Source organism: Aulonocara stuartgranti (genome assembly GCF_965226115.1).
Source record: "Aulonocara stuartgranti genome assembly, chromosome: 20".
Classification (NCBI taxonomy): Eukaryota; Metazoa; Chordata; class Actinopteri; order Cichliformes; family Cichlidae; genus Aulonocara; species Aulonocara stuartgranti.
Window position 1 is genome coordinate 18442636 of NC_138956.1, and position 19811 is coordinate 18462446.

General features: G+C 39.1%; 1 protein-coding gene across 11 annotated transcripts in view; it reads right to left on the minus strand.

Moving 5' to 3' along the window:
* Positions 1–1085: 1085 nt before the first annotated feature.
* LOC309696408 (uncharacterized protein) overlaps positions 1086–19811 on the minus strand; it is a 596714-nt gene continuing 577988 nt past the window's right edge. The window contains exons 6-15 of one of the 11 annotated variants that reach the window (XR_014273464.1): positions 11235–11315; positions 9857–10017; positions 9159–9320; positions 8798–8906; positions 8573–8692; positions 8269–8430; positions 4296–4409; positions 3412–3569; positions 2927–2984; positions 1086–1533 (exon numbers count right to left, since the gene is read on the minus strand). The gene's annotated coding sequence lies outside the window, so the exon portion shown is untranslated. Of the gene's footprint in view, positions 1534–2926; positions 2985–3411; positions 3570–3793; positions 3894–4295; positions 4410–8268; positions 8431–8572; positions 8693–8797; positions 8907–9158; positions 9321–9856; positions 11316–11520; positions 11627–19811 lie in introns of those variants that run through there. The other 10 variants (XR_014273465.1, XR_014273474.1, XR_014273466.1 and 7 more) reach the window with 10 other exon arrangements.

Genomic DNA, 19811 nt, shown 5'->3' on the forward strand with positions numbered 1-19811 from the left:
TGCCCAGCACGGGGATATTGAGTTCTATAAGATAAAGCCATAAACATGTTTGTCTGAGTCTTCTATCAAAAGTTACAGCGATTTATATGAAGTTGTTCAAAAACGCTTTATTTCGCCAAGACAATGCGTTTCTCACTGTTACATGCATTTGAATGGGAAACTCGCCTGAAACAAAGTATAGGTTTTCATTATGTGAATAATTTTAAAATCTTAGCTCAAACGGCTGCAAAACCTGTTTGCCCAGCACGGGGATATTGAGTTCTATAAGATAAAGCCATAAACATGTTTGTCTGAGTCTTCTATCAAAAGTTACAGCGATTTATATGAAGTTGTTCAAAAACGCTTTATTTCGTCAAGACAGTGGGTTTTAGAGTCTTCATCATTAAATCTCTGGTTGCTTCATTTTTCTATCCTATATCAGATATTTTAAAGGTTATCTTAGGTAAAGTTCCATTGTCATGGTGAGGCAAAGTGCTTTATGTGTGTGTGTGCCCGTGTCATGAACGGCTATAAAAGGCCTATAATTAAAGAACAAAGCGGGGTTTGAGTTCGAGTTGCGGCAGACTGTCACTACTTGTAAATGGAACGCAGCCTTCCTACGGCGGACAGCTAATAACAGGAATCGGACGCGGTCCAGCCAAGTCCACAGCAACCACCATAGCAACCGCCTAGCATGACCTTAAAAACATATTCTGTCTTCATAACTATCAAAATCGTGAAATGATTTGCAAAGTGTGAAAGTGTTACAGCTGCAGAGAGCTATGGCGGTATCTATGGAAGCTGTTTACATAGCTAATAATATACGATGTAACCATGGAGACAGTCAGTCACTTGAGCTAGCGGTGCATGTTTACTACAGTGAATAAGGTGATTGAGTGCACAGCGTCCACACTCTGCAGGGGGTAAAGACATTACTTCAATATTGTTTTATATTGATATATATTAGCCTTCTGTTGACCATCACCTCAGGTTCACCATTACAGTTTCAGATTACAGATGCACACTGTCTAAACACATTCAAAAACTCATGTCTCAGAAATAAGCACAGCTGTTCATGTTTGTCATTAGAGTTTTATTTGTAAGAAAATTATGAACTTCATATTGTGCATTAAATAAAAGAACATTTCACAACTCTGAGTCAACAGAAACAGGTAACAGAAATGTCTCTAATGTGTACAGTGTAGTGTAAGCATTAAAAGATCATAAAGGAAAAACTAACATTTATGTGAAACTAATTGTAATAAAAAATGAGCAGGTGCTTTATAGATTTAAAAGAAAGAATCTGAAAACAACACTTTTTTGGTCTAAGTGATCAAAGTAGAAAACAGAACTGATGTTCAAGAACAAACCGTAGCTGCACTAATATTACACATCTCGATCGTTGTACTGAACAGACATGTTGCTTTTAAAACCACATGCAGTGTGTGACCATGACTGTTCACTGAGACCATGAACGCCACTTCGCTGAAGCATTCTTCTTCTTCTTCTTGCCATTAAATTGGAAGCAGAAGCAGCACGAGCTGATTTGATCTACTGAAAGGAAAAAGTAGAACATCTGAGTTGAAACCAGTCAGCTGAAATCATTAAGACAGGAACAAATTCAATGCAGTGTCTCAAGTGGCTTAGCCTGTTACAACTGTTGATACAAGCTAAATACGGTTAACACACAGTGTCAGGGAGCTCCAGTGTGGGAACTAGTGGCTTTAGGTTTGTAGTCATTTAACTTTCATCCATTCATTCATTTAATTCAGGAGGAAGAAATGCCAGGTTGGTGCAGGCTGGTTACATGCATTTGGTCCCATGCTGTCTTTAATTAAATGACTTGGTTCATTTTATGGCTGGGCTGTATGTGGGGTTATATCATGTTATTTGGGCAGGAGTACCTGTCCCCTGTTAGACTTAGAAAGTTTCTCCATAAGTAGAGTTTCTAACTCTTCTAGCACATCTGTGGCTGACAGCTTTTTGGTGGCTCTTTTTACCCCACACTGGTTGTGAGTGTGTAAATAGCCCCACTAGTTATTTTCAGAGCGTTCTCACTCCCGAGGCGTAACATGTCGACGTTTTGTCACGTCCCGCGGCGTTCCTGAGGAACGCGAAAGGAGACCTTCGGCATTCTTATGGTACGCGGCGGGTTATGGCTGGAATCCAGTGTAATGACGCTCCCGCGGTAGTAGACGTTCCAGCCCTGTATTCCAGCCCTAAACCTAACCTTATCCCTAGCCCTGACCATAACCTTATTCCTGACCTTAACCAGGACTTTAATGATGTTAAATAGCGTGTTTCTAAGCGATTTGAAGAAAAAGAGCGAACATGTGTAGGTTCAGTCCAGACGGTTCTCATATTTCCTCTTTTTCCGAGGTCGTCATTTAGGAACGTGGTGGGTAGCCGAAAACGTAATATGGTGACGATTTGTCACCTAGCGTAAAATGTTACGCTTTGGGAGTGAGAACGGGTTGTTATTTTGGGTTGCAGTTAACTAGGGAGGAAGGGGTGGGTATGCCATGATTAGGTGAATAACAATTATATGTGATACATAAATTTCACAATGCATGCATATATCTCTATCAATTAAACCTGGCCTGAGGGCTGCCATTTTTTACATTCAGTTATTTCTCTTAGAAATGTTGGAACTAAATAATGAATGTGTTACAGTTAAAGTGAAACACTGGTCAGTGTAAATGGCTCATTGGGACACAGAAACCTTTAAATTAAACCTGATATCTAGTGTCAAACAATATCAAAGCTGTAAAAGATGTTTACATTCAGAATTTATAAAACTATGATTGTAAATAAATTCAAACAAGTGAGCTTTTCTCTTTGTGCTGAATATCAACACTGTGGTTTCTTAGACTGTAAGCTGTACTTTAGTGCAACCAGTTGCAGAAGCTGCCACTCCAAATGTCTTTTGATAACAAGAAAAAAATACCTTTTCAGTACACGGCCTGAAGTTCTTCTCCGAAATCTTCTGCAATCGGCTTTGTCTGCTGGTTTGAAGACAATAAACCATAAAAAAGATGATTTAGTCACTTTGTCTGTGTCATGCAGCTCGAATGTGTCGTGTAACGATGTTGAATAGCCGTCGTTATCCCTCTGCTGCGTCAGTAGGATTGTACTGTACAGCATCTCATTGATATGTGAGGAATGCTAATGTAACACGATAACAGACTTACATCATTAAAATATAAAGTGCAGGAGATATTTAGATATTTTTTATATTTATATTACATTTTATAGCTGACGGATATTACTAAATAGATAGAATTTACTAAATAGCTGGATGAACATGAAAAATATGTCTATAATAACAAATGACCATGAGAGCCAGTAGAATTAATTCAGCTGGACACTCAAAAGACGTCCTTAAATGCTCTTTAAGTGGCAGAACAGATGAACAAACAGTTAATCGCTTACTTGAGATGAAATCTGCTCAGCTACTTTGAAAACAGCTTCTAACTGGTTCCTCCTTTAACAGGATGACTGCTCAGGGGTAAGGCCATCATGCAATCCAGCAACCTTTATGGTTCTGCTTTGATTCACCAGGAACTATTAGGGAAACCTTCCAGCGCCTCCTGTGAAAGACACAGGCATAAACACACAAACATTTATTAACATGTTCCACAGTGTTCCAGTTTGATTTTCTTATCCTGTGGACAACAACGTACATGGATGCAGGTTTATTGTTAACTTTTGTAAGGTTTATTTAATGAACATATCCAGCTGCAGCTCCACTGTGATCCTGAACTGGATAAGCACTTAAGAAAATGTGTCAATAAATGGACAAACATCAACTTACTATATTTATCCAAACAGACGGGACCAATAATGCTTCGCTGAGTTAGAGACTTTAACAGACTCTTCTATGTAAGAATGTCTCGTGCTGATATACCTGCAAACTTGACAACAAAGGTTTTTCAGACTACATGTAGCTGTCCTCTATGTCAGCTAACACATTTACATTTATGTCACACTTATTTCTGCTTTCCCATTTTATAATTATTACTTACATTTTGATTAGATACCTTGAGTTTGTAAATGATCAGATTACATAATTGGAATACAATGTATCCAATTCAGGGTTGCGGGAGGATGAAGCCTATCCCAGCTGATACAGGACAAAGACAGGCTGCCAGTTTATTGCAGGGCTAATACAACATGTGTAACAGAAAATCCACTTAAATGTTTGATATTTCTTATAATAATCATAATTATGACTATTATTTAAAGGTTTCTTCATAAATACATTTTGATTTTTTATAACCCCTAAAATATAAACCTGAGCTGTTTCAGATTCTGACCTCTGACCTCAGTGACCTGGCTGTGTCCTCACTGCAGCTCCCTCTTGGAAGTACGTCTGCTTCTTGTCTTCCCCCAGTGTTGACCGCCTGATATCAAGATATCACGTACTGTAACTGAGGAACAAAAAAGGACAAACACTTGCCTTCATTTAAAAGTACATTCATACAGAGATAATCTATGGAAACACACTAGTTCACAGTTTGGGAGGAACCAGTTCCTGTGAAACATTTCTGTATATGAACATCATGTGGAGAATGAATGAAATGAGTTCTTCAGGTGACTCAGCAGTCCCACACTGACAAATGAAATCTAGTTAAACTATTAAGCATATTTGCTCTTCTGAAATCTGTGTTAAACAACAACAAACATAAATTAGTAACAAAAACTACAGCTGAGTATAGGCTTTACAAACCACCAGCAGCCATAATGCTAAATTTTAATCTTCAAATGTTTCTGAGCTGTCTTCAACCTGCTTTTAGCACATTAAAGTCTCAATAAATAAAGTCAATGCAGACTCAATCCTAAATGTTCAGCACACAGAGACACAGAGGTACTGTTTAAAGTTTAGTGTTAACTTGAGTCACTGATCATTCACAGTATTACAGAGTCTGGCAGTCTTTGCATGATGTCCACGTCACTGTAAGTTTCTAGCTGACTCTCAGGTGTGCCAGCAGGAAAGAGTAATAATAACCTGCATCCTGAGGTTTGTCATGCAGGATTAAAGGAGCCAAGCTTTGTTCACACAGCTAGGATTGTATTTTACACTGACCCTGGGTCAGTATCAACTTCAAGAAGACAGCTGTAACTGTTGATAGAAGAATCACACACACATATTTATGGCTTTGCCTTATAGAATTCAGCATCTCAGTGCTCAGGAAATAGGTTTTGCAGCTGTTTGAGCTAAGATTTTCAAGTTATTCACAAATTAAAACCTATACTTTGTGTCGGGCAAGAACTAAATTCAAATGCATGTAACAGTGAGAAACGCGTTTCTCATCAACTTCATAGAGCTTGCTGTAACTTTTGATAGAAGACTCAGACAAACATATTCATGGCTTTATCTTATAGACTTCAATATCCCCCCAATGTGTGTGTGAGTCTTCTCTCAAAATTTACAGCTGTCTTTATGAAGTTTATGGAAAAACGCTTTATTTCACCACGTTAGTGCGTTTCTCGCTATTACATGCATTTGAATGGAGTTCTCGCCCGACACAAAGTATAGGTTTTCAATTTGTGAATAACTTGAAAATCTTAGCTCAAACAGCTGCAAAACCTATTTCCTCAGCACGGAGATGCTGAATTCTATAAGGCAAAGCCATAAATATGTGTGTGTGTGAGTCCTCTATCAAAAGTTACAGCTGTCTTCATGAAGTTGATACTGACCCAGGGTCAGTGTAAAATACAAGTTATTCACATAATGAAAACTTATACTTTGTTTCGTGCAAGAACTCCATTCAAATGCATGTAATAGTCAGAAACGCACTGTCTCGGCGAAATGAAGCCTTTTTGTACAACTTCATGAAGTTAGCTGTAACTTTTGATAAAAGGCTCAAAGCAGAGGGATAACGACGGCTATTCAACATCGTTACACGACACATTCGAGCTGCATGACGCAGACAAAGTGACTAAATCATCTTTTTTGTGGTTTATTGTCTTCAAACCAGCAGACAAAGCCGATTGCAGAAGATGTCGGAGAAGAACTTCAGGCCGTGTACTGAAAAGGTATTTTTTTCTTGTTATCAAAAGACATTTGGAGTGGCAGCTTCTGCAACTGGTTGCACTAAAGTACAGCTTACAGTCTAAGAAACCACAGTGTTGATATTCAGCACAAAGAGAAAAGCTCACTTGTTTGAATTTATTTACAATCATAGTTTTATAAATTCTGAATGTAAACATCTTTTACAGCTTTGATATTGTTTGACACTAGATATCAGGTTTAATTTAAAGGTTTCTGTGTCCCAATGAGCCATTTACACTGACCAGTGTTTCACTTTAACTGTAACACATTCATTATTTAGTTCCAACATTTCTAAGAGAAATAACTGAATGTAAAAAATGGCAGCCCTCAGGCCAGGTTTAATTGATAGAGATATATGCATGCATTGTGAAATTTATGTATCACATATAATTGTTATTCACCTAATCATGGCATACCCACCCCTTCCTCCCTAGTTAACTGCAACCCAAAATAACTAGTGGGGCTATTTACACACTCACAACCAGTGTGGGGTAAAAAGAGCCACCAAAAAGCTGTCAGCCACAGATGTGCTAGAAGAGTTAGAAACTCTACTTATGGAGAAACTTTCTAAGTCTAACAGGGGACAGGTACTCCTGCCCAAATAACATGATATAACCCCACATACAGCCCAGCCATAAAATGAACCAAGTCATTTAATTAAAGACAGCATGGGACCAAATGCATGTAACCAGCCTGCACCAACCTGGCATTTCTTCCTCCTGAATTAAACGAATGAATGGATGAAAGTTAAATGACTACAAACCTAAAGCCACTAGTTCCCACACTGGAGCTCCCTGACACTGTGTGTTAACTGTATTTAGCTTGTATCAACAGTTGTAACAGGCTAAGCCACTTGAGACACTGCATTGAATTTGTTCCTGTCTTAATGATTTCAGCTGACTGGTTTCAACTCAGATGTTCTGCTTTTTCCTTTCAGTAGATCAAATCAGCTCGTGTTGCTTCTGCTTCCAATTTAATGGCAAGAAGAAGAAGAAGAATGCTTCAGCGAAGTGGCGTTCATGGTCTCAGTGAACAGTCATGGTCACACACTGCATGTGGTTTTAAAAGCAACATGTCTGTTCAGTACAACGATCGAGATGTGTAATATTAGTGCAGCTACGGTTTGTTCTTGAACATCAGTTCTGTTTTCTACTTTGATCACTTAGACCAAAAAAGTGTTGTTTTCAGATTCTTTCTTTTAAATCTATAAAGCACCTGCTCATTTTTTATTACAATTAGTTTCACATAAATGTTAGTTTTTCCTTTATGATCTTTTAATGCTTACACTACACTGTACACATTAGAGACATTTCTGTTACCTGTTTCTGTTGACTCAGAGTTGTGAAATGTTCTTTTATTTAATGCACAATATGAAGTTCATAATTTTCTTACAAATAAAACTCTAATGACAAACATGAACAGCTGTGCTTATTTCTGAGACATGAGTTTTTGAATGTGTTTAGACAGTGTGCATCTGTAATCTGAAACTGTAATGGTGAACCTGAGGTGATGGTCAACAGAAGGCTAATATATATCAATATAAAACAATATTGAAGTAATGTCTTTACCCCCTGCAGAGTGTGGACGCTGTGCACTCAATCACCTTATTCACTGTAGTAAACATGCACCGCTAGCTCAAGTGACTGACTGTCTCCATGGTTACATCGTATATTATTAGCTATGTAAACAGCTTCCATAGATACCGCCATAGCTCTCTGCAGCTGTAACACTTTCACACTTTGCAAATCATTTCACGATTTTGATAGTTATGAAGACAGAATATGTTTTTAAGGTCATGCTAGGCGGTTGCTATGGTGGTTGCTGTGGACTTGGCTGGACCGCGTCCGATTCCTGTTATTAGCTGTCCGCCGTAGGAAGGCTGCGTTCCATTTACAAGTAGTGACAGTCTGCCGCAACTCGAACTCAAACCCCGCTTTGTTCTTTAATTATAGGCCTTTTATAGCCGTTCATGACACGGGCACACACACACATAAAGCACTTTGCCTCACCATGAGAATGGAACTTTACCTAAGCTAACCTTTAAAATATCTGATATAGGATAGAAAAAATGAAGCAACCAGAGATTTAATGATGAAGACTCTGGGTTCTGTAGTGACCTGAATGACTCTTTGCATACAATTTATTGAAGAGGACTTTAGAATGCACTTTACATTTAGACTGTTGCTGTTTAATTTTTTACATTGTTGCGGTGTTATGTCATGAATAAAGTTCACCTGCTGGGGGTTTGATGGATCAGATCATCATAATCAATGGGTCCTGAGGTGGGCGGGACTGTCTCTGGTGATGTCACCATGAAGGAACAGCATCTGGCACGTGTTGCTGAAACATCCCAGTACACTGGTGTAGTTTCCTCTCCAGCTGTTTGACATTTGACACTTCAACATTAAGGAGAAGAAGAAGAAACAGTGTTAGGTCAGGTGACCACATGGTTTCTAAAGTAACTGACAGGAAGTAACCAGGCCGTTAGAAATGGATGGCATGTGTTTAGAGTTACTGGAGTTGGGTAACTCTACTTACCAAAAGCAGAAGCACACAGATGAAGGATCAGATGCTGAATGTTGCAGGAACATGCTCGTGCGGTGGTCATTCAGTGCTGCTCCGGCAGGTTAGACAGTCCAAGACTGATATACTGCCCATCTGAGAGTTTGAAAACACACATGCAAAGATTTATTTTGTATTACAGTCAAAGTTGGATGTTCATTTTTGTCCTTTAAAAATGTTTGTGTATTTGAAAGCGCTAACATTTAAGGATGACTTGGATCGTCTCCTTTAAAGGGGAGACAAGTGTATCCACTGATCCACGTCACTTTACCTGGATGATGACTCCTCTCCCCCTCACTCAGAAACGCTCCTAATATAACCAAGCAAATAAATAATATTGAAAATTTACTTACATCATTACAAAAACAGGAAAAACATCTCCCTTTGATTCTATTTCTCCATTCCTGCTGAACATCAGGCAACAAATATCTCAATAAATCACAGTAAAATGTAAAGCACATGTTTTCTCTGCTTTGTCTAACCTCTGCAGAGCCTCTGTCAAGAAAAACATATCTGTAAGCATAAAACAAATATACATTTCATAACACGTCACTGGACAAACCTCGGTCAGTTGATTTCCTCTGTGCAGTGTAGACGAACATCAGTCAGCAAGTCAAGGTGGTGAGATGGACTGGTGTCCTTTGTGACTCTGCTGGTTCTTCTGAGGAAATACCACCGTCTCTCCACACCGTCACCATCTGTGAGCACAAACTGCTGCTCTGCTCTGCCAGCATGTAGGAAATCACATATCACACACACAGGGGTGAAGAAACATTAGAACTCAACTTTGGATACTTTAGATCTAAACAGATCAAAGTAGCTCTTAGCTTCAACAATCAGTGAACAGACAAACAATGATACCATACTGATTCTGTATGAATACAATATGGTATTTTCAATACAGGTGTCAAATTAATTTACTAAAACTAATACAGATATATGTATTTTTTTTTTATAAATTCGTTTGCTAAATTATAAGAATATATATTTTTTCATTTAACAATTGCAACTGAAAGAAATTAAATATTGAACAAAAATATATTGTCACATTCTGAGCATGCTCAGCATGCTGACAGACTTGAAGTTGCTACAGATTTTAAGAAGTGATAATTATAGGGAAAAAACTTCTCTTTTTCATCCGTTTAATCAAACATTTGATGCCTTAGATGTCTCAGTCCTATAGCATTCTGCAACTACAACTAAGCTGAAGCTTGGATTTGGCTGCAGGTGCCCTGTACATCCTTCTCAACATGTGGGTACCATTTAATCACACTTCTTCCTGAGCTTTGCTTCGTCACAAGACCAAAGGTGGCATCCCGTGTCACGGTCATATCATCATCCAGAAGAAACATTTGAAGAAACATCATGGAGAAGAAACATTTACGCGCCTCCCGGTTTTGTTTTCTGATCCTGCAAAAAGACTGAGGACAACAAAGCCCAGAGAACACGAGATACACAACATCCAACATTCAGACTCAACAGCCTCCATAAATGAAGAGCACCAGGTTGGTTCAGTTATAGTAGATGTCATGGAATTTTTTAAATAAAGTCTGCAACACAGAAAGAGCTGTGATCATGCTATTTATTACTGTGCACAGGAGAGCAAACACACATCAAACATCACAGTTCAGTCATGTCAGCTCTGCCACTTCACGTGTCTCGCTATGAAACCTAACGGATCAATGGTTATGCTGTTTTGTGCCCTTGACGTTATCAGCACCTGTAAAGGGAGTTGTTTTCTCAAACTGCTGAAGTAAGTTCATCTAGTTTTAGAAACCTTCATTGAACAGTCTATAACAGTGTCACAACTAAGCATATGCATAAGCACTTAAATGCTTTAAATGAGAATAACATAAAATTTCTATTACAGGAGCTAGAGCCTGTCCCAGTAGTCATAGGTAGAGCACACCTGGACAGGTCACCAGTCTGTCAGAGGACTAACACAGATGCAGCCTGACTCAATCCTAAATGTTCAGCACACAGAGACACAGAGGTACCGTTTAAAGTTTAGTGTTAACTTGAGTCACTGATCATTTGCAGTATTACAGAGTCTGGCAGTCTTTGCATGATGTCCACGTCACTGTAAGTTTCTAGCTGACTCTCAGGTGTGACAGGTGTGCCAGCAGGAAAGAGTAATAATAGCCTGCATCCTGAGGTTTTTCATGCAGGATTAAAGGAGCCAGGCTTTGTTCACACAGCTAGGATTGTATTTTACACTGACCCTGGGTCAGTATAAGTATCATACAGTTTAAACGAAGCACTGAAACTTGCACATATTTATTACAGATGCACTGAAGCTAATCGAGATATTTGCTGTCAGTCTGTGGCTGCGATTAAACACTTTACTGGAAACTTTATTAACTAGTAACTTCGTCAGTCATGACAGAAGCTAATATTTCTGTGCTAACATCGTTTAAACAGTAACAGCTTTACTCCAATATAAGCTAACGTTTACACCGTAACTTTAAGCTAGCACCATAAAGACGGTAAAACACGTAATAACATCTACAAATGCATCTTAAAGCTGTTATATTAGCACTCGGTGTATTACTAACATAACCACATTAACATTATTGACACTCGCTGGTCTGACTTTTAATAGTCATTCTATAAATGCTGTCCGTTTAAACGGTCTTACCTGTACACACTCCTGTATCCACCGGATTGCAGCCAGAGTGGATTCTGGAGTCTTCCCACGCTCCTGTTAGTGATCCTCCATCTGGATGGATGATAACAACCTTCTGAACAATCTAGCAGGAGATGGTCCATATCTAGGGGATATGGACTGACAACAGCCGAAGCGGGTGAATAAAGTCACCCAGTCGCTAGCTGTGCGATTACCCAGCATACACCAGCACAATATTAGGCACAGCACCACCATAGACATTTTCAGTGGTTTTGAATGCAGGACATGGTTATCTTACCTTGTAAAATGCATGACAATAAAACAGCTAACCACCATAAAATGGTATTGTGTATGTATGTATGTGCATGTGTGTGTGTGTGTGTGAGAGAGAGAGAGAGAGGGGGGGGGGGGGGGGGAGAGATCAAAGGCGTGCGCTTATGTTTTTTCTTGATCAAGAGTGTGCCTCCTCTCTCTTATTGGATGTATGGTATAGCATGTTTATTCAGGTGCACCTTTGAAGTCTATGAGAATACTTTGCAGCCTGGTCTGAGTGGTCATTTCTGCACAGACACAATGAAGCGTGCACTCAGTTTAGAGGAGGCTGTTGCTGCAGTTTTGCACTCTCCACAAGCAGTGGAGATACTTCTGACAGCGAAGAAGAATTTTTGCCAGGCACCGAGGAGCTTTGCAGCTCATGTGCGGAGGAGGAGAAGGAGGAAGAAGAGCAGGAGGAAGAGACAAGACTGGAGGATGGCCAGTGGAGATCTAAAAATGGAGAAATCATGTGGCAACCCACACACGAAGAGGTCCTGCCATTTTTTCCTCCCCCCATTTTAACCCCAGGACCAACCCATTATGCAATTCGTATAGGATCAGCAGCCCTGTGAGCACTTTCCATCTTTTTTTTGCAGAGGACATTATGCAGCTAATCCTGCATTTCACCAACCTGCAGGGGCAACAGGTCAGTAAAAGACTGGAAGGACATAGATGAGGAGTTGCAGGCTTACATGGGGCTTGTGATGCTGGCTGGCCTGTACAGGTCTCAACATGAAACGACAACAAGCCTGTGAAATGGGGAGACAGGGCTCTTCTGTTTCATGCTACCATGTCAAAAAAAAAATGATTTGAGCAAATTAATCGGGCAGTAAGATTCGATGATCGTCTCTCCCGTCCAGGTCGCTAGGGGGGGGGGGCAAGGCTGTGGTTTCCTACATCCCCAAGCAAAGAAAAAAGGTTGTCTTATTGAGCACCAGGCACCGTGAGCTACAAGTCCAGGACTCTGGGAAGAGAAAGCCCCACATCATCCTGGATTATAACAAATGCAAAGGGACTGTGGATCATTTGGACCAGGTAAGCACAATTATAAGTAATTTATTTGCCAAATTGTTTACCGTTTCTCATTGTTATAACTGATAAAGTCAGATAATGTGATTATAATAGTTTTGATATGAGATGATAGTTTTAGACTATGATAGTTTTGATAGTTACAGTAAGGAGGGGGGTCCAGTTTGACGCCCACAGGCAGAAAGAATCTCTTGCTTATGGCTGTATAAATCTGTTCATGTCACCTGATCATTTCTTTTTGTTTTGCAGGTTTGTGGCAACTACTCCTGCCGTAGAAGGACACGTAGGTGGCCCATGTGTCTGTTCTACCACATGATCGAGGTAAGCTGCTATAATGCTTTCATTCAAGACAGCTGTAACTTTTGATAGAAGACGCATATAAACATATTTATGGCTTTATCTTATAAAGTTCGATATCCCCGTGTTGAGCAAACAGGTTTTGCAGCTGTTTGATCTAAGATTTTCAAGTTATTCACAAAATGAATACCTATACTTTGTTTCGTGCGACAACTCCATTCAAATGCATGTAATAGTCAGAAACGCACTGTCTTGGCGAAATAAAGCGTTTACAACTTCATGAAGACAGCTCTAACTTTTGATAGGAGACTCAGATATGCGTATTTATGGCTTTATCTGATCGAATTCAATATCCCCGTGTTGAGCAAACACTTTTAAAGCTATGTGAGCTAAGATTTTCAAGTTATTCACAAGATGAAAACCTATACTTTGTTTCGTGCGAGAACTCCATTCAAATGCATGTAATAGTCAGAAACGCACGGTCTCGGCGAAATAAAGTGTTTTTGTACAGCTTGAAGTTACCTGTAACTTTTGATAGAAGGCTCAGACACACATCAATATGGCTTTGCCTTATACAATTCAGCATCTCCGTGCTGGGGAAACAGGTTTTGCAGCTGTTTGAGCCAAGAGCTTCCAGTTATTGAAAAAATGAAAGCCTATACTTTGTTTCGTGCGAGAACTCCATTCAAATGCATGTAAAAGTCAGAAACGCACTGTCTCGGCGAAATAAAGGGTTTACAACTTCATGAAGACAGCTGTAACTTTTGATAGGAAACTCAGATATACGTATTTATGGCTTTATCTTATAGAATTCAATATCCCCGTTGAGCAAACAGTTTTAAAGCTATGTGAGCTAAGATTTTTAAGTTATTCACAAAATAAAAAGCTATACTTTGTTTCGTGTGAGAACTCCATTTATGTTACGCCCCTAATCTAGGCGTGTAGGGACGCACATAAGGTTGGAGGAGAGAGATACAAATCCCCGCCCTGGTTCCCAAGCCAAACATCCAAACCAGTTGTGAGTAAAAAAAAGGTGATTTTATTTAAGGACAAGAAGCATAGCTCCAGGGTGAGCCCAGGCCAAAATAATAAACAAAACCAACTAAGACCCACCAGCAAAGACTAACTAAACCCTAGGAAAGAAAAAGAACAAACAAATGACAGAGCTATCCCTCGCTCCCTGACCAAGAAAACAGGAGAAAACGATTCCAAAAGAAAAGGCAGCTCACCCCTTCCGCTTCAGCCCACGAGTGCCTAAGCTCTCAGCTAATGCACTAGGAGCGGCTTTTACAATTCACCCTCACACAAATACACAAGATAAGCACAGGCTGGGAAAACCATGGTCAGGACCGCCACGGCTGTCAGGCTACTCGCTCGTTGCACACACTCTCTCCCTCTCTCCCCTCTGGAGCTGTCAGAGCGGCTTTTTGAACGTGGTCACCTGTTCCATGGTCCAATCAGCTGCTCACTACTCTTCATTAGGGGAGGGACCTGTAAAGTGTCTTAAACACAGTAAAGAGACACGTCTCGCATGTAATAGTCAGAAACGCACTATCTTTGCAAAATAAAGCCTTTTTGTACAACTTCATGAAGTTAGCTGTAACTTTTGATAGAAGATTCAGATTTACGTAGTTATGGCTTTATCTTATAATATTCAGTATCCCCGTGTTGAGCAAACAGGTTTGAGCTAAGATTTTCGAGTTATTCACATAATGAAAACCTATACTTTGTTTCGTGCGAGAACTGCATTCAAATGCATGTAATAGTCAGAAACGCACTGTCTCGGCGAAATAAAGTGTTTTTGTACAGCTTCATGAAGACAGCTGTAACTTTTGATAGAAGGCTCAGATTGATGTATTTATGGTTTTATCTTATAGAATTCAATATCCCCGTGCTGGGAAAACAGATTTTGCAGCTGTGTGAGCTAAGATTTCCAAGTTATACACATAATGAAAATCTATACTTTGTTTCGGTCGAGTTCCCCATTCAAATGCATGTAACAGTGAGAAACGCACTGTCTTGGCAAAAGAAAGCGTTTTTGTACAACTTCATATAAATAGCTGTACCTTTTGATAGAAGACTCGGATACACATGTTTATGGCTTTATCTTATAGAACTCAAGGTCCCCGTGCTGGGAAAACAAAACAGGTTTTGCAGCTGTTTGAGCTAAGATTTTCAAGTTATACACATAATGAAAACCTATACTTTGTTTCGGTGAGTTCCCCATTCAAATGCATGTAACAGTGAGAAACGCACTGTCTTGGCGAAAGAAAGCGTTTTTGTACAACTTCATATAAATAGCTGTAACTTTTGATAGAAGACTCGGATACACATGTTTATGGCTTTATCTTATAGAACTCAAGGTCCCCGTGCTGGGAAAACAGGTTTTGCAGCTGTTTGAGCTAAGATTTCCAAGTTATACACATAATGAAAACCTATACTTTGTTTCGGTCGAGTTCCCCATTCAAATGCATGTAACAGTGAGAAACGCACTGTCTTGGCGAAAGAAAGCGTTTTTGTACAACTTCATATAAATAGCTGTAACTTTTGATAGAAGACTCGGATACACATGTTTATGGCTTTATCTTATAGAACTCAAGGTCCCCGTGCTGGGAAAACAGGATTTGCAGCTGTTGGAGCTAAGATTTTCAAGTTATACACATAATGAAAACCTATACTTTGTTTCGGTCGAGTTCCCCATTCAAATGCATGTAACAGTGAGAAACGCACTGTCTTGGCGAAAGAAAGCGTTTTTGTACAACTTCATATAAATAGCTGTAACTTTTGATAGAAGACTCAGACAAACATGTTTATGGCTTTATCTTATAGAACTCAAGGTCCCCGTGCTGGGAAAACAGGATTTGCAGCTGTTGGAGCTAAGATTTTCAAGTTATACACATAATGAAAACCTATACTTTGTTTCGGTCGAGTTCCCCATTCAAATGCATGTAACAGTGAGAAACGCAGTCTTGGCGAAAGAAAGCGTTTTTGTACAACTTCATATAAATAGCTGTAACATTTGATAGAAGACTCAGACAAACATGTTTATGGCTTTATCTTATAGAACTCAAGGTCCCCGTGCTGGGAAAACAGGATTTGCAGCTGTTGGAGCTAAGATTTTCAAGTTATACACATAATGAAAACCTATACTTTGTTTCGGTCGAGTTCCCCATTCAAATGCATGTAACAGTGAGAAACGCACTGTCTTGGCGAAAGAAAGCGTTTTTGTACAACTTCATATAAATAGCTGTAACTTTTGATAGAAGACTCAGACAAACATGTTTATGGCTTTATCTTATAGAACTCAAGGTCCCCGTGCTGGGAAAACAGGTTTTGCAGCTGTTTGAGCTAAGATTTCCAAGTTATACACATAATGAAAACCTATACTTTGTTTCAGTCGAGTTCCCCATTCAAATGCATGTAACAGTGAGAAACACACTGTCTTGGCGAAAGAAAGCGTTTTTGTACAACTTCATATAAATAGCTGTAACTTTTGATAGAAGACTCAGACAAACATGTTTATGGCTTTATCTTATAGAACTCAAGGTCCCCGTGCTGGGAAAACAGGATTTGCAGCTGTTGGAGCTAAGATTTCCAAGTTATACACATAATGAAAACCTATACTTTGTTTCGGTCGAGTTCCCCATTCAAATGCATGTAACAGTGAGAAACGCACTGTCTTGGCGAAAGAAAGCGTTTTTGTACAACTTCATATAAAGAGCTGTAACTTTTGATAGAAGACTCAGACAAACATGTTTATGGCTTTATCTTATAGAACTCAAGGTCCCCGTGCTGGGAAAACAGGATTTGCAGCTGTTGGAGCTAAGATTTTCAAGTTATACACATAATGAAAACCTATACTTTGTTTCGGTCGAGTTCCCCATTCAAATGCATGTAACAGTAAGAAACGCACTGTCTTGGCGAAAGAAAGCGTTTTTGTACAACTTCATATAAATAGCTGTAACTTTTGATAGAAGATTCAGACAAACATGTTTATGGCTTTATCTTATAGAACTCAAGGTCCCCGTGCTGGGAAAACAGGATTTGCAGCTGTTGGAGCTAAGATTTTCAAGTTATACACATAATGAAAACCTATACTTTGTTTCGGTCGAGTTCCCCATTCAAATGCATGTAACAGTGAGAAACGCACTGTCTTGGCGAAAGAAAGCGTTTTTGTACAACTTCATATAAATAGCTGTAACTTTTGATAGAAGACTCAGACAAACATGTTTATGGCTTTATCTTATAGAACTCAAGGTCCCCGTGCTGGGAAAACAGGTTTTGCAGCTGTTGGAGCTAAGATTTTCAAGTTATACACATAATGAAAACCTATACTTTGTTTCGGTCGAGTTCCCCATTCAAATGCATGTAACAGTGAGAAACGCACTGTCTTGGCGAAAGAAAGCGTTTTTGTACAACTTCATATAAATAGCTGTAACTTTTGATAGAAGACTCAGACAAACATGTTTATGGCTTTATCTTATAGAACTCAAGGTCCCCGTGTTGGGAAAACAGGTTTTGCAGCTGTTTGAGCTAAGATTTCCAAGTTATACACATAATGAAAACCTATACTTTGTTTCGGTCGAGTTCCCCATTCAAATGCATGTAACAGTGAGAAACGCACTGTCTTGGCGAAAGAAAGCGTTTTTGTACAACTTCATATAAATAGCTGTAACTTTTGATAGAAGATTCAGACAAACATGTTTATGGCTTTATCTTATAGAACTCAAGGTCCCCGTGCTGGGAAAACAGGATTTGCAGCTGTTGGAGCTAAGATTTTCAAGTTATACACATAATGAAAACCTATACTTTGTTTCGGTCGAGTTCCCCATTCAAATGCATGTAACAGTGAGAAACGCACTGTCTTGGCGAAAGAAAGCGTTTTTGTACAACTTCATATAAATAGCTGTAACTTTTGATAGAAGACTCAGACAAACATGTTTATGGCTTTATCTTATAGAACTCAAGGTCCCCGTGCTGGGAAAACAGGATTTGCAGCTGTTGGAGCTAAGATTTTCAAGTTATACACATAATGAAAACCTATACTTTGTTTCGGTCGAGTTCCCCATTCAAATGCATGTAACAGTGAGAAACGCAGTCTTGGCGAAAGAAAGCGTTTTTGTACAACTTCATATAAATAGCTGTAACTTTTGATAGAAGACTCAGACAAACATGTTTATGGCTTTATCTTATAGAACTCAAGGTCCCCGTGCTGGGAAAACAGGATTTGCAGCTGTTGGAGCTAAGATTTCCAAGTTATACACATAATGAAAACCTATACTTTGTTTCGGTCGAGTTCCCCATTCAAATGCATGTAACAGTGAGAAACGCACTGTCTTGGCGAAAGAAAGCGTTTTTGTACAACTTCATATAAATAGCTGTAACTTTTGATAGAAGACTCAGACAAACATGTTTATGGCTTTATCTTATAGAACTCAAGGTCCCCGTGCTGGGAAAACAGGTTTTGCAGCTGTTTGAGCTAAGATTTCCAAGTTATACACATAATGAAAACCTATACTTTGTTTCGGTCGAGTTCCCCATTCAAATGCATGTAACAGTGAGAAACGCACTGTCTTGGCGAAAGAAAGCGTTTTTGTACAACTTCATATAAATAGCTGTATAACTTTTGATAGAAGACTCAGACAAACATGTTTATGGCTTTATCTTATAGAACTCAAGGTCCCCGTGCTGGGAAAACAGGTTTTGCAGCTGTTGGAGCTAAGATTTTCAAGTTATACACATAATGAAAACCTATACTTTGTTTCGGTCGAGTTCCCCATTCAAATGCATGTAACAGTGAGAAACGCACTGTCTTGGCGAAAGAAAGCGTTTTTGTACAACTTCATATAAATAGCTGTAACTTTTGATAGAAGACTCAGACAAACATGTTTATGGCTTTATCTTATAGAACTCAAGGTCCCCGTGCTGGGAAAACAGGTTTTGCAGCTGTTTGAGCTAAGATTTCCAAGTTATACACATAATGAAAACCTATACTTTGTTTCGGTCGAGTTCCCCATTCAAATGCATGTAACAGTGAGAAACGCACTGTCTTGGCGAAAGAAAGCGTTTTTGTACAACTTCATATAAATAGCTGTAACTTTTGATAGAAGACTCAGACAAACATGTTTATGGCTTTATCTTATAGAACTCAAGGTCCCCGTGCTGGGAAAACAGGATTTGCAGCTGTTGGAGCTAAGATTTTCAAGTTATACACATAATGAAAACCTATACTTTGTTTCGGTCGAGTTCCCCATTCAAATGCATGTAACAGTGAGAAACGCACTGTCTTGGCGAAAGAAAGCGTTTTTGTACAACTTCATATAAATAGCTGTAACTTTTGATAGAAGACTCAGACAAACATGTTTATGGCTTTATCTTATAGAACTCAAGGTCCCCGTGCTGGGAAAACAGGATTTGCAGCTGTTGGAGCTAAGATTTTCAAGTTATACACATAATGAAAACCTATACTTTGTTTCGGTCGAGTTCCCCATTCAAATGCATGTAACAGTGAGAAACGCACTGTCTTGGCGAAAGAAAGCGTTTTTGTACAACTTCATATAAATAGCTGTAACTTTTGATAGAAGACTCAGACAAACATGTTTATGGCTTTATCTTATAGAACTCAAGGTCCCCGTGCTGGGAAAACAGGTTTTGCAGCTGTTTGAGCTAAGATTTCCAAGTTATACACATAATGAAAACCTATACTTTGTTTCAGTCGAGTTCCCCATTCAAATGCATGTAACAGTGAGAAACACACTGTCTTGGCGAAAGAAAGCGTTTTTGTACAACTTCATATAAATAGCTGTAACTTTTGATAGAAGACTCAGACAAACATGTTTATGGCTTTATCTTATAGAACTCAAGGTCCCCGTGCTGGGAAAACAGGATTTGCAGCTGTTGGAGCTAAGATTTCCAAGTTATACACATAATGAAAACCTATACTTTGTT